Genomic DNA, 14,114 nt, shown 5'->3' with positions numbered 1-14,114 from the left:
GAAAATTTTTAATAATTGCGCTAGGATAATACGTTAATACAAAGCAGTTTTGTCAAAATAAAATCTTTAAATAATATTTGCCAAAACTTAAATAACTCTAAATTCAAGATATAAATATTTAACAATTATTTCAAAATTTGTTTGATTCTTTATTTAATATATTATCATGCTGAATGTGTAATACTTCATACAGCAATATTTCTACATTATAATTCAGGAATAATTGTGCATTTCTGTAAACATTTATTTGGATTAATTTTATTTCTAAATGTTTTACATATAACGCAGCTAAACAAATTTTTTATAATTATTGAACAATTTCTTTCCAAATTTAATTTTGCAAATATATCACTAACAATAAGATGATTCGCCATGTCATTACAGTTTTAACCAAATAGTATTTCAAAATTAATTAAACAAACAATTATAAATTCTTACTTATTAAAATTTTTAACAAGAAATAATGGGAATTTGTTATGTGGCTGTTAACAGATTTTACGCAATGATGGCAACAATTATGTCTGGAGTACAAAAGATAACGAACGTGAAACAAGTAGTCATTCTTTTTCTCCAACATCTTGGTGCCTTTTACGGAATATACCTCTCCTTAACATCCGCCAAATTCGTGACTACTTCTTTTGGTAAGTAGTTCAATTCACGGTTTTCTTTCATTTTCAACTGTTTCGAAATTATAGAAGATAGAGACAGACATCTTGTATAAATTCGTATAACTAAATTAGTATAACTGACATCAAGAATAAATATTCATCGATATGAAATATAATATAAAATACAATTTACCCGCAATACGCAAATCTTAACTTATAAATATATTCTATCGCTTACGAATATATACACATCCAAACGCTTAACGCGAACCTCTGAATATTTTAACAAAACAATACGCTTTAACGTCGACTCCTATAAATTTCCGACACGGGAGGAAGAATTATAAACGGGCCGATTTCCGGTCATCGTTTGTATCTGTCTTGTATTATACATGAAGATTATTTCGAGATTGAGTCCGGAAATGTCTATTGTTGGATTTCTGCGGAAGAAGAGAAACCGCGTGAAAGCTTCTTCATTACGTCAAAGCGTCCTACGCTTGATGTAATTTGACATTAAATGTCCGATTATGGGAAACTTTTGTCCTAAAAAAGAACTAGGGTATATTCATCAATATCAATTTCGGTGTTACTGTTCTTCTCTGACATGGTCAGGAGGTTTTCCTACCGCGTTTTCCTCTTTTCCGTCTTCAGAGACGCGTATAATGTACACTCTTCTCCCAGCACGATCCAAAATAAAAGATCAATTTTTTCCTGGATACATAAATTCCTATGAAGAAATACGACGAAATTCTCTTCGAGCTACGTGACCTTTTTAGACGGACAAAAGATCTAAATAAAAAAATTCAGCAAGAAAGAAGATATCCGGAGCATGCGGTTTTTGTGCGACGTAATGGAAAAAGTTGCGACTTTTCCGATTATAATGACGATGTTTTAAATGTAATTTTTAGTTTTGTCTCTTTTAAAAAGGAAAGGATAATAGTAAGTATACTTCTATGATGTGACTTGATTGTATGCGATTTAATTTAATTTTTGCAAATCATACAATTCTTTTCATTTATATTTTTCTTTAATGATATTATAATATTAGAATGAGTTTATTATATTATAATAAACTTATTCTATTATAAAATATAATTTTTTACTAATAAGAATATATATTTTTTATTTGATTGTTCATCTTATCCTATCAAAAGTTATCTTACCAGCATAAAAGAAGAAAATAATGAAATTGACATGCCCTAAAAAAATTTAAATTTTAAAAGAGTCTAGTTTATTCAACAGTTTCTGATCTTTCTGAGGCTAAACAAAGCTTTAGTGAATCTGACAAAAAATAAATTGTTATTTTTACATTATCACAGAAATAAATCGACAAACGTCGATCGTTAAGATCGTCTTCCTCACCCCTACTTATTTAGAATTAAATAATTTTTTCTTTTTTTTTACTTAAAATAGAAAATGAGAAATAAGAAGTTATTTAAAATAATAGATACTAAATAACTATTTAATTTTATTTTATTTTAAATATTTTATGTTACTTTAAATACGACCGACTCCTAAAATTTAATTAAAAAATATTTCAATTTATTTTTAAATAAACAAATAAATTCTTAAGTACATAGAAAAAAAACACGACGAAAAATATATTGTAAATAAAAAGAATCGCAGAAACAAAAAGAAAAAGAGAGCCATTTCTTATCAATTTTAAAATAAAATAAAAATACCGTAGATTTAAGATAGCTCGCGCTAAATCTAGGCCATTCAGTAGATTTTCTATCACTTTTTATCTCTCCTGCGCGATGGTCGGACGTTTTAAAATCTAATTTTAAGTAAAGAGAGACGAGGACGTCTTAAACCTGTTTTCAGCTCGTTAAATCCACAAATCCGGACAAACGGCACGAATCCTCAACAACATGACGGTTGAATAAACCTTCGTTGAAGGTAGAACTTCCTTATTCCGCTTGTAATTCAATCGCGCAGAGATTGCCGCCGCCGTCGCCGCCGAATGCGACGAGCGCGACGGGGTATACACGCTGAATAATATAAAATCAGAAATGCATAATCTCGTTTCGGGCGAGGCAGCCTTAAGTGCGCCGGCGCCGTCGAGACGAGTTCCTTGGCCGTCGAGTGCGTCTTTAGCGCACGGGAGCCCGCGAAGTCATTAATTTCACGTTGGGAAAACAAATTACGCGAGAGTCATGAGAGACGAAAGTCGAGAGTTCCCCGACGCGCGCCGCGCGGCGGCGATTAATCCTTCAAAAGTAACAGAAACGCGCGAATCGCTGCGCGTGCCGCGCGTTTCTGTGAGACCACCGGGTTTGAATTCACGATTTTCACTCCTGCGCGCTGAATCGGAATTTTTGCCCTACTTGCTCCTACTACGATGGCAATACCTGTCTGCCGCCGCTGCCGCGAAAAGCTTCGCGAAACTTTGAAAGGTTCGTTCAAAATTCACTTGAAAGAATTTCAGCCAGCCTTTTAAAGCCGTTCTTTAATAATATAAGAAGGCATAGCCACTTTTACTTATTTAACTGTCGCAGTAGTGATGCCGACGTCACAACAAATATTATTTAAAAAAAATATCGCAGGAAATATATAATGACACGCGGATGGCTAGCTTTCCATGTAAAAGTTAACTAAGAGCAAGAGCACTTTCTGTAATTATTTTTAAAATTTTATAACTGTATTTCAAAACCGAAAATTCATTCAGCGCGCAGTTTCACGATCTTGAGAAGGTAAATAAAATCACAAAAATATTAACACAAAGATCCAGCTATAACAGAATAAGAATCATTTTTAAATAGTTATAGTTTCGTTATTTAAAATTCTAGGTATTTAATTTTATAATTAATGTTACGGAATATCTCAATTTATTCATAAATACACAAATAAATTCTTAAGCACGAAGCGGAATAAAGAAAAACATGATGAAAAATGTATTGAATAGAAAGCGGAAATAAAAAATAAAAGAGATTTCTTATCAATTTTAAAATGAAACGAAAACACCGTAGATTTAAGATAGTTTGTGAAATCTAGTCCATTCAGTATTTAGTACATATGTGGATATGTGTCTCTTTTATATGTACACTAAAAGAAAACATATTTTTTGAAACAAAAAAATTATACTCAATATAAACAAATTATTTACTTGGTGGGCCCTTACAGTCAAATTAATAATTTCTTAATTGAAATATTTATGTAAATAAAATAAAGAAATAATTTAATCAAGTAATTTTTTTGCAGTTCTAGAAAATATTTATTGTTATTTTTTCAATCGGATTTTTTAATCTTATTATCTTTAATACAAAGAAAACCATTTAATAGAAAAAATTATGATTTTTTGTAAAATCATTATTCAAAAGTAAAAAAATGTAAAAATTATATATTTAAGGTAATATGTCTATTTATTTAAAAGTACATATTTTTACTTAAACAGAACAAACCAATACTTGCATCAAAATGTACGGTTCTGTAAAAAAAATTTTCTCTCAGTGTACAAATATTATAAAATTAATTTAATTATATATTTATTAATTATAAACGCAAAAACGGAAAGCACGGATATAAAAGAACTATTAATCTTGCGGTTTGGTGCCTCGGAAAAGAGAGTCGCTCATTTCTTCTGGAATCTAAGAAAGCGCCGCGCGATCGATACCTTTTATTGTGGCAACACCGGTTTTAGTTCAAGAGCCGAAATTGGGCGGCAAATAAAGAGCAAAGAGTCCGTCCGTAAATTGTTCAAACCCGAAGAAATGCGTAAAATACTGCGACGAGCGTGTTATCGGGTGTTGGTGATTTACGATGTGTCTCCTGTTTCGTCCCTCGGGACTGATCGGCACCCTTTCCCCGCTTACCGCGGAAACTCGCAATAGCCGGCACACACGGGTCGCGTATACCGTCGATGGTATCGAACGAGAAGTGTGTGGTTAAAACGTCTCTCCTCCTCGGCATTTGTCACCAAGCGGCAGTTTATTTCATTGTCGCACATCGCGCTCGGGATAAACTGTCGCGGGAGCGCGGCGTGTACCGGAATATCGTGGTCGCGACTACCACTAGGAATTACACGGTGAATTTAAACTTGTTTTTTTTTTCAACTCACTCGCTCGCAAAGAAAAATCCTTTCTACCTGGGGCGATCCGTACACAACCTCATAAAAAGAAAAACGTAAATTTGATAATTTATTCAAATTAAACGGAGTCTGATTTAATGTTTAAACCGTAATGTCGGTGTTACGGACCGCTATTAAAACTTTACTCGTCAATAACTTTCTTGACATTTACAAAAAGCCTTCTAAACTCACAATACCTTCGCATGCCATCTGTCTCTACTTCTCTACCAAATACTGTAGTGATCCCGTTGTTATTCTCTGGAAATGTGTAATATTGCGTATAGGATAAAATAGCAAAAAACATTGCAAAATATTGCTACAACGTTTCAGTAATATTACAGCTTGCAGCAACGATAAATTGTCCGTTTCAGAAATTTTGATACGTAATGTTGCAGCAATGTTCTGAAGCTGACATTTTACCATCGCTGCAATGTTACTGAAAAATCGCAGCAATATTTTGCAATGTTTTTCCTATGTCGTGTAAGAAATATGACGATTGAAAAATTGTAGCGAGGTTTATATACTTTTATCGCAATATTGAGTATCTTCATGTGTTTTCTTCAATTGCGTTTTATTTACACATTTTAACTCTTATTTCCAGGTGTTATATTGTAACGTTAGGAAAATTTTTATGATTCAAGTCTTTTACGATTATTTAAGATTTTTAAAATCTTTTGAATAAGAGAGAGAAATTTTTTGAGAATTGGCCTTATTTCAACTTTGATTCTAAATAACTCTCGAGCGGGTCAACGTATTAACCTCCGCTTTATACCAAAAATTTTCTGTTTTACGCTCTTTCAAATGATATATTACAATATGAAGGGTTCCACTTGAAATTTTAGTTAAGATCCCTCTAAGGCAATCTCCACAATCTCCTTAAAAAAAATTGCTCCTCGAAATGATCAAACGCGTATTTTATGGTTTTCATAATTTTAAACCGTTTCTGAAATGTAGCGGGTAAAGTCCTATAAACTTAAATCTCGTAAATAAGATTTTTTTGCTAATTCTCGTTAAAACATCTTTCTCCGCCTCCCCTATTTACAAATATTCAGAATAATCAAAAAAATATATTTTTTATTATAAAATTATCGAAAACGTGATAGCAGTCTGTCAGACTGCTGTTTACTAACAGTGTGATTTTTTTGAACGTTACAGTATAAAGATTAATAATCGGTAGATAAGCTTTCGGATACGGTTTCAACATCAATCGGCTTGAATTATCGTGGGGTGCGAAAGCGATACCGTCGGGGATCATCGTTACAGCAATTTCCGGAGCGCCTCGTCGTGCCGTTACAATAACGTAACGCGACCGGAATCCAAAAGGATTTGTCTGGATCTGACGCTTTGTCGAGCCTATCGCGAAGAGCAACATATTGCCAGGTCTGGCGATAACATTGACCAGCTCTACCGTCCGGGCACGATGTCTCGTAATCTGCGACACGAGCTGCTGCCCGCTGTAATTACATACTTTTCAGCGAATATTCCGCCAATAAACGCGGAAAGGTGCACTGCATTCCCCAAAACGGGACGCTCTTAAGAGTCGCGGTTAATTGTCGGGAGAGAAGAGGAAGAGGAGGGAAGAGAGCAGAGAGAAACGCGATGGAAAAAAAGCTTCGTTTTAATGACAGAACAAAATTGTTTTTTTCTGCAACCTTTCTCCCTCCCTCTCTCTCTCTCTCTCGCAAGCCTTCATGATGCCGCGGCATTTATCTACATCGTTCTGCCACAACGCCAGTAAGGGTTGGCAACTGTAAAGGGATTTAAAGCATAATTTATATAGGGTAACTTTACAGCACCCTTTACATAATGCATATTGCACCGCGAAATTGTTTTCCTGGGCTACGGAGCTGTACATTTTTCACGAGATCGGATTAACCCCCGCCGCACGTCTCGGTCGGTGAGTTTTTTGAGCGGTTTTAAGCACTCCTGTCGTAATGCAATATTTAGGCTCCTAATTTAGCGCTAAGTGCAGCCGTCAAGTTTTATTTCGAGCTTTATTTATTCTATATGAATTTTTAATTTTTAAAACCCGTTAAAGCTTCTTGCTGCGCTGCTTAGGAAACGGCGTATACATGCACTAAGAAAAAAAAAAATATTTCAAAACAAAAAAATTTTATTTAACTAAAAAAAAATTGTTTACTCTTAATAGTGGGTCCTAATAGCTTACTCACTTGCAGTCAAGTTAAAAGTTTCTTAGTTGAAATGTTTATATAAATAAAATGAAGAAATAATTTTTAATCAAGTAACTTTTTCTTACGGTTCTAGAAAATATTTACTGTTACGCTATTTTTATATTCAAGATAATCAGATTTTTTTCATCTAAGAAAACAATTTAAATAAATTTAATAATATTATTAGCTTCTTTGTGAAATCATTATTGAAATGTGAAAAATATAAAAATACAAAATTATATATACTTCGGATAATACGTCTCTAGTTAGTAAAAGTTAATATTTAAACAGAACAAGTAGATGCTTACAAAATATATAGTTTTAAGAAATTATATTTTTTTTTTATTCCAGAAAATTTTCTCTCAGTGTGCAAACTAGAATTGGCAGAAAATATTCTGCACGTGTTAAATAATATTTTTTTTTTTAATGAATTAATATGTACATAATCCCTACGATTAAATCATTTGACCTATGGCACAAATTTATTTATTATAAAATTGCCTGCTAAAAATCAATTGTCTATAATTTTATTAATATAGATTTAATACATTACAAAATATGTATCGTGACCTGCTCGCTATTTTTACAAAACCATACGAATATACGAGACTCAAGAATAAGCAATAAATTAAACACTTAAGTAAATTTAATTTGTCAATTATACAATTAATATTACAGTGAAACAGATTTCAAATGTACACAGTTTTTTTTAGTAGCAGTACAAACTTAATTATAAACTAATTGATTTCAATTTAATAAATATATTTCCAAAAGATTTAACGATAAACATAATATAATAATAAATAAGTCAGCGTGTGTTAAAGCCAACAATTATGGTCCAATAAAAGAGATGATTATCTTTAGAATCAAATTACAAACATATCTCGCGTAATTAAATTTATCTGATTGTAATTAAGTTTATCAGATGGTTTTATTTTTGTCCGTCCTGTATTTTCTTTTCTATCTTCTTTGTCGTCGTCTTAGCATTTTCGCGAGTGAAAGCGGTATTGTAAATGAATACGTCTAATCGATTCTCATTTTTTTCAATGGCATCCTTAGGCACAGTTTGTAACGAGTTTCTGGAGCAAAAACGGTTGGAAGAACTTTTAGAAGATGTCGATCTTATAACTCGGTAAAAACTGTGGCTGGGGCGCCTGCACATTATGGCCGGAGAGTTCAGAATATTTTGAATCAAATGCTTCACTGGAAGCAAATGTTTCAGCTCAGAATGCTGGGTTGGAAAAAATGGCCCTATTACCTGATCAGTTTGATCTCCAGATCTAATGCCGTTAGATTTTTTTCTTTGCGGTTAAGGATTTCGTGAAGGATCAAACGATCTTGATGAATTGAAAGCATGAAACGATTTGTCAAGACACCTCGTCGAATACTATCGAGGGTGTCCCGACTATTGCCTTTGTAGTAGTAGTAGTCAGGGACGGCAGTTCGAACTTGCACGAAGGTGATTATTTTAAGCTTACATTTGGCCATTTAACCTTCGACGATCTTGAGTCATAGCGCATTGAGCTGGTAATGAGCGAAGCTGTGAAATGTAGAAAATTACCTTTTACAAAAATAAAGTTCATTTCTATTTAACCTTGATGCCTCCATCCACATTTTCTTTTTATCAGAGTATCGATGTTATCTAATCTCGTCAAAACAGGCTTTTGATATCTTATAAGGTAATTTCGGTATTTATGCCTGAAATTTACGTCGCAAAAATTAGAAAAAATAGAAATGGAGATAACTTGCTTGCAGTCACTCTATTATATATATGCGCTTACGTCATATTGTGTTATAATTTTAGATCTTCACTTTTAATATTAACAAAACCATTATGAATTGAATCAAATGTTATGAGTGGCGCAGCGATGTACAATCTACGTAAAATGATTACTTTCTCTGTAGGAAGTGTAAAAGGTTTATTGATTATAGAGAGTTAGTAAAGGCTCGAGTACACAAAAATACACGTGCTTAGCTCTTGTATTCTTTGTCCAATTTGACTGTTCCACTCATGAGTAACCATAAACCCCTCCATTTTTGATAGTAAAAATACAAAAGATTTTTCAAAGTCTTTTTCCCAAATATAATAAAATGAATATTTCGTATTTCTAATTTTTTTTTTTTAATAGTAGTAGACAGTGTAAAGTTTTTATTAGTACAATTCATTTTATTGAAATATAATAAATAATACTTGATAAATTCAGTTTTTGATCGGTGGAGCGTATATACTGAAGTTACCCTGTGGTTCCGGAGAATTTAATTGCGTTGATTAAAGTGGAATATCCTGTATATGTGTTAAGAGAGTTTGCAAAGTATGTATATAGTCCTCTAACTTTGGAAATATAATTTTTTTCGGTTTAGTCTTAATTAAGGCTCTCAGCAGACGTAGTTTCTATGATAATTACTTTCACAGAATTTATCAGAAAGCGAGTTTTGTATAAAGTCTCACTGTCTCGAGGATTTGCTCGTTTGTCTGCGGTTTAATAGTACTTTTTCCCATTTACCGATCTTTTTGCTTTCTTTATGGTTGCGTTTTTCAACCTGTGCACAAATAGGTACAAACGAGTGCCAGCGCGAGTTCGTTTCCCGTTTCGACAAGTACTTTTGTACGAGTCTGCTTTGCCTTTAGTTCATTGCAATTCGTGAAAGAAAAAAAGAGGGAGAGAGAAAGAGAGAGAGAGAGAGAGAGAGAGAGAGAGAGGAGAGGAGAGAAAAGAGATCATTTCCAGAAAATCATATAATGACTTCAGGGTAAACGATGGTTTTCTGTCGCTAATTGATTTCGGTGCGCATATTATTTACAAATATTACAAATACGCAATAACATTACGGATAAAATTGGACAAAGGTGCGGTTTTTTGTATGAAAATACTCTTTCGTGGAATTTCGTTATAATGTAAAATTGATTTCATACGCAAAATTCTATTGACAGAATCGATGAAAGAGCCAACGTAAATATATTACACGGATTATTTATTCCGAAAGCAATGTAATTTATCTTAAAATTGTAATTTTCTTAATAAAATTAATTAAATTACAAATATAAATAATAATCACGAATTACTGTAATCACTTTCGAACATTGTTGAAAGATTACTCGATTCAAATATTTATTACTATTATTCAAAGAACTTATTTACATTACACAAGTAAATATTATTTGTTTAAAATAAACATTACTAGTTTGACTATAGTAACTATAAAATAGTTACTTGAACAGCACTAATAACATATTTAAAATCAAGTAATTTAGTCTCACATTGTCGGTGTAATTGCTTTTTAAAATGTAACAAACGCTGCTCTTAAAATATGTTGATGTAATAAAATTTTTTGTACACATTTTTATTTCGCGATTAAAAAATGTTTATGCATCCATAAAACTTTCAAAAGGATTTAGAAGGATTACTTAATTTCTTTAAAAATGTAGTTTAATGAATAATTCGATGTGTTTCACATTTGTTTACTCGCGAAAGAAAGAAATTGCTGACTTCACGCTTTTTGAAAGCGGTTCCTTCAGCAGTACATAATTCATTCGTCACAGTCGCATCGTTGGTATACCCACACATTTTTTCCCCGAGTGTGGGCGTATCGTGTTAAGCACGTCGGAAAGAGTTATATCTCGCAACGTCAGTTTTTCACTTTGCAATTTCGTCTACGCTGACTGAAGCGGTACTTGGTATGACGATGTAAAGAAAAATGAAGCTACTGAAGTGCCGTTGAGCATCAAACAGAGGATTTCTTCAGCGCGATGAACGAGAGACCGAAATAAACGCGTTCTCGAGAGGCGAAATCGCGCACTGTAATGTAAACGCCATTTAATTTCTGACGACTTATTTTATAACCACGTAAATCCTCTGACGGCTTCATATTCCGCTTCCACGGAAACCACGGATCTTACAATTTCTATTTTCAATCTCTTACGGGATCGATTATGCTAATTTTAATTGACAATGAGCTTCAGATCGCGACGAAATTATCGAATGTCATTGATCCTCTAAATCCGAATAAAATTTTCTTCGTAACATTAACACGATATCGATTAAACATTTTTGATACGTTCAGAGAAAAGTTATGTTTAAATTGATAAAATCGTTTCTGTAACTTGGTTTCTTTTAAGTTGAAGTGAAAATATTTTTGAGGAAAATAAAAGTTGATTTGATTTAAAAACATCACGTTATTTTAAAATAAATTATTTGCTTGATTTAAACAAATAATTTTTTAATTTAAAGAAAGCACCGACGGAAATGTAAGAAATAATTTAGTTTTAATTTTAAAAATACATTCCTTTCATTTAGAAAAAGAAAAAAAAAAAAGATTTGCCTTGCACAACCAAACCTATTTCTTTAGTTCTAATAAAAAGAACAACTACAAAAATTTCTCCAAATCAAAGAAACTTTTCTTTAACCTTACAGCAGTGCACAAATTTCTTTGATTCAAATAAATATTTTTTGACTCGAAAAAACTTTTTTCTGGGCGTAACTTTAATACTCTCTTCTGCGGAAGAGGATCGATTCCGGAATTCACAAGATCTATTATTGGAACTAAGACTGCGGATATTCTGGGGATATTCTTGCACGCTGCTTATGTTATTTCATGCGTATTAATTTCAGAACTCGCTGGATTATCAGTAATCCTCGTCTCTATCGACGATGGCACTTGTCGGCCTCGCTGCTGATCCGGAATCGATTTCCAGGAGTTTTTTCTCGACACATTTACGCATCACACCGACCAGCCGCTCGCTGATATCTCTCATCATCGCTGATTTCACAAAGTTAATAGGCCGGATCATTTTACGTTCGAAGGGGAGGGAAAAATTCAATCAACGCTTCTCAAGTCTGACGTTAAAATCTGACGGAGGAGCGGCAATAAACATTCTCCAATTTCTCTCCGAAGGGCGAAGCTCGTTATCCTTTACGTAATAACGATTACCTTTCACGTTGAAAAATTCATACAATATTACGCCGCACTTTTCCGCGCATTTGGTTTGTGAGAACAAATCAGTTCGTTCGCGCGACGCGTTATCGAGTATTATTTTAAACCGCGGTTCCTTTGACGCCGCGCACGATTTATCATCACCTGCGGCGCGACGGACGCAATAATCGAAATCCGATTTTATGTCCACCTGCTTATCGCGCGGGTGGGAGTCCGATGGATGAGGACCACGGGAGATTTTCGCGGTTTTAAACGCGAAATTGAGAAATTTCCGTTATGCTCGTCACGAATACGCGCGGCGATCATTTGTATCGCGGTGGCGTGGGTGCGAACATATATATATACATATACGGCCGCATAATTCAAGCATCTCGTTACACGCGCTCACCCATGTATTATGCCGATACGCGAATTGATTTTCAATATCTAGCGTGCGAAGCCGCGGCTAAGCCAAACTCTCGTCCTTGCACGCGCGCGCCGGAATTATGAATCTTAATATATATCGGCAGCCATCGTGTATCATGTCCCACCTACCTCTATATGTATATAGATATTTTCTATACCATGCGCTATCGTGCTCCCCGAATGGAAGTTTGCATGGTAACGACCGCTCGCTCTCGTTTTAAGAGGATCGCCGCGATTCCTGGAGGAAGTTAGCATAATCGAAATCGTATTTCTTTGCACACTATTGAATTCCACGAAAAATATCCTATGACGCAGTAACAGCATGTCCCGGAGAAAATCGATTAATCTTTGGGGGATTCAATAAAGTCGCTCTCCCAAAATAAACTCGTGAAAGGGCAAATATTATATTACATTGCTTCACGGCAGTCGTGTATCGCTGCGCATAATTATAATAGAATCGAATATTTATCGTTGGAATGTGCGGATGAAACGTAATTATCTGCCGACGATTTCAATCATTCTCTGTGGTTGCCAGTGGCACGGTAGGAATTGAACCCGCCATATACACGCGTTCGCGTACACTCTCGTCGTTTTCAGGAAAGCGCAGTGACGAAAGACAATGGACGTGGAAGAATTGCAAGTTACTTCAACGGTTTGAAGTACTTTTTCAATCGAAATCAATGTATTATTCACTAAAAGACAGTGAGCACACCCAATGAGAAAAGTTACGTTTAAATTGAAGAAATTCTCTAACTTGATTTTTTTATGTTGAGTTAAATTGAAGTGGAAATACTTTTAAAGAAAGCAAAATATTATTTGATTTCATGTAATTAGCTTTTTTAAAAATAAATAAATTATTCGTTTAATTTAATTCGAAGAAAGTACCATCAGAAATGTAAGAAATAATTTAATTGTTCCGATTTTTAAAAATATGTTTCTTTCATTATAAAAAATTTGCATTACACAGCCAACTATTTCTTTAATTCTAATAGAAAAAACACCAATCAAAAAATTTCTTCAAATCGAAGAAACTTTTCTTTAACCATCTAGAAACGTATAAACTTTTATTCAAATTTCTTTTATTTAAAAAATCTTTTCTCTGGGTGTAGCTCGATTTTAATGCTTTACCAACGACGACCGTATTTCAAAATTTATTGCCTCTTAAAAAATTGCTTTGCTGATATAGATATAATATAATAGATTTCTACCACCATAAAAATTTATCGTTATTTTTTTGTATCTACTAAAATATTGTTTCTCTTAAAATTTAGAGCAGCAACGTTTTAGCAATCCTTCTGGAAAATTCAGATCCATTGTTAATTAAACAGTCAAATTTTATGACAAGCACAGTTAGCCCATAAATAGACACCTCAGAAAAAATCTTTCTAAATTTCACAAACAGTTCCAATATTTTCGTCTGTTATTTAAACGCGTTAAGCAACAAACATAGGCGACAACACAATATTTACTAATCATTCATCTACTTCAGTTAATTATTTCCAGTTGAAAAATTGTGGTTGCAAAATCATTTTTTAAATACACTCCCCTTATAAAAAAAAATACATCCAATTAAGCGTTGGCAGAAATGACATTCAAATTGAGTGTTAACCCACAAGTTATAGATAACACTTTCTTTTAAGGATTATTCCATTATCAGTAAAAGTACGTCTCTTAAGCGGAATCCCTAAAAAAATAATCTAATGATCATGACATACACACAGTGTAGCACTGCGAACCAGTAAAATTTTACTGATCCATATATATTTAGAGAGTAATGCAGCGAGCTTGTTGTCTGTACCTGAACTAGTTCGAATAACAGAACGTAACACTCAGCATAATCCTACGAATAAATTGGACGTCGAAAGAAATTGTTGCGTAGGAAATAACGGAGGGCGCTTGTTACGTAAGCCGTAAATAACAAAGATTGTTAGG

At 33.5% G+C, this 14,114-nt stretch overlaps 1 protein-coding gene across 3 annotated transcripts in view; it reads right to left on the bottom strand.

Annotated features, from left to right (window-relative positions):
* The window catches only part of LOC105206526 (dopamine receptor 1), a 117,947-nt gene that overhangs the window by 19,371 nt on the left and 84,462 nt on the right, over positions 1 to 14,114 (bottom strand). The gene's annotated exons all lie outside the window — the stretch shown is intronic.

This window comes from Solenopsis invicta, chromosome 16, assembly GCF_016802725.1.
Source record: "Solenopsis invicta isolate M01_SB chromosome 16, UNIL_Sinv_3.0, whole genome shotgun sequence".
NCBI lineage: Eukaryota > Metazoa > Arthropoda > Insecta > Hymenoptera > Formicidae > Solenopsis > Solenopsis invicta.
Note: the sequence above shows the minus strand (reverse complement) of the source record. Positions and strands in the feature narration are given on the sequence as shown.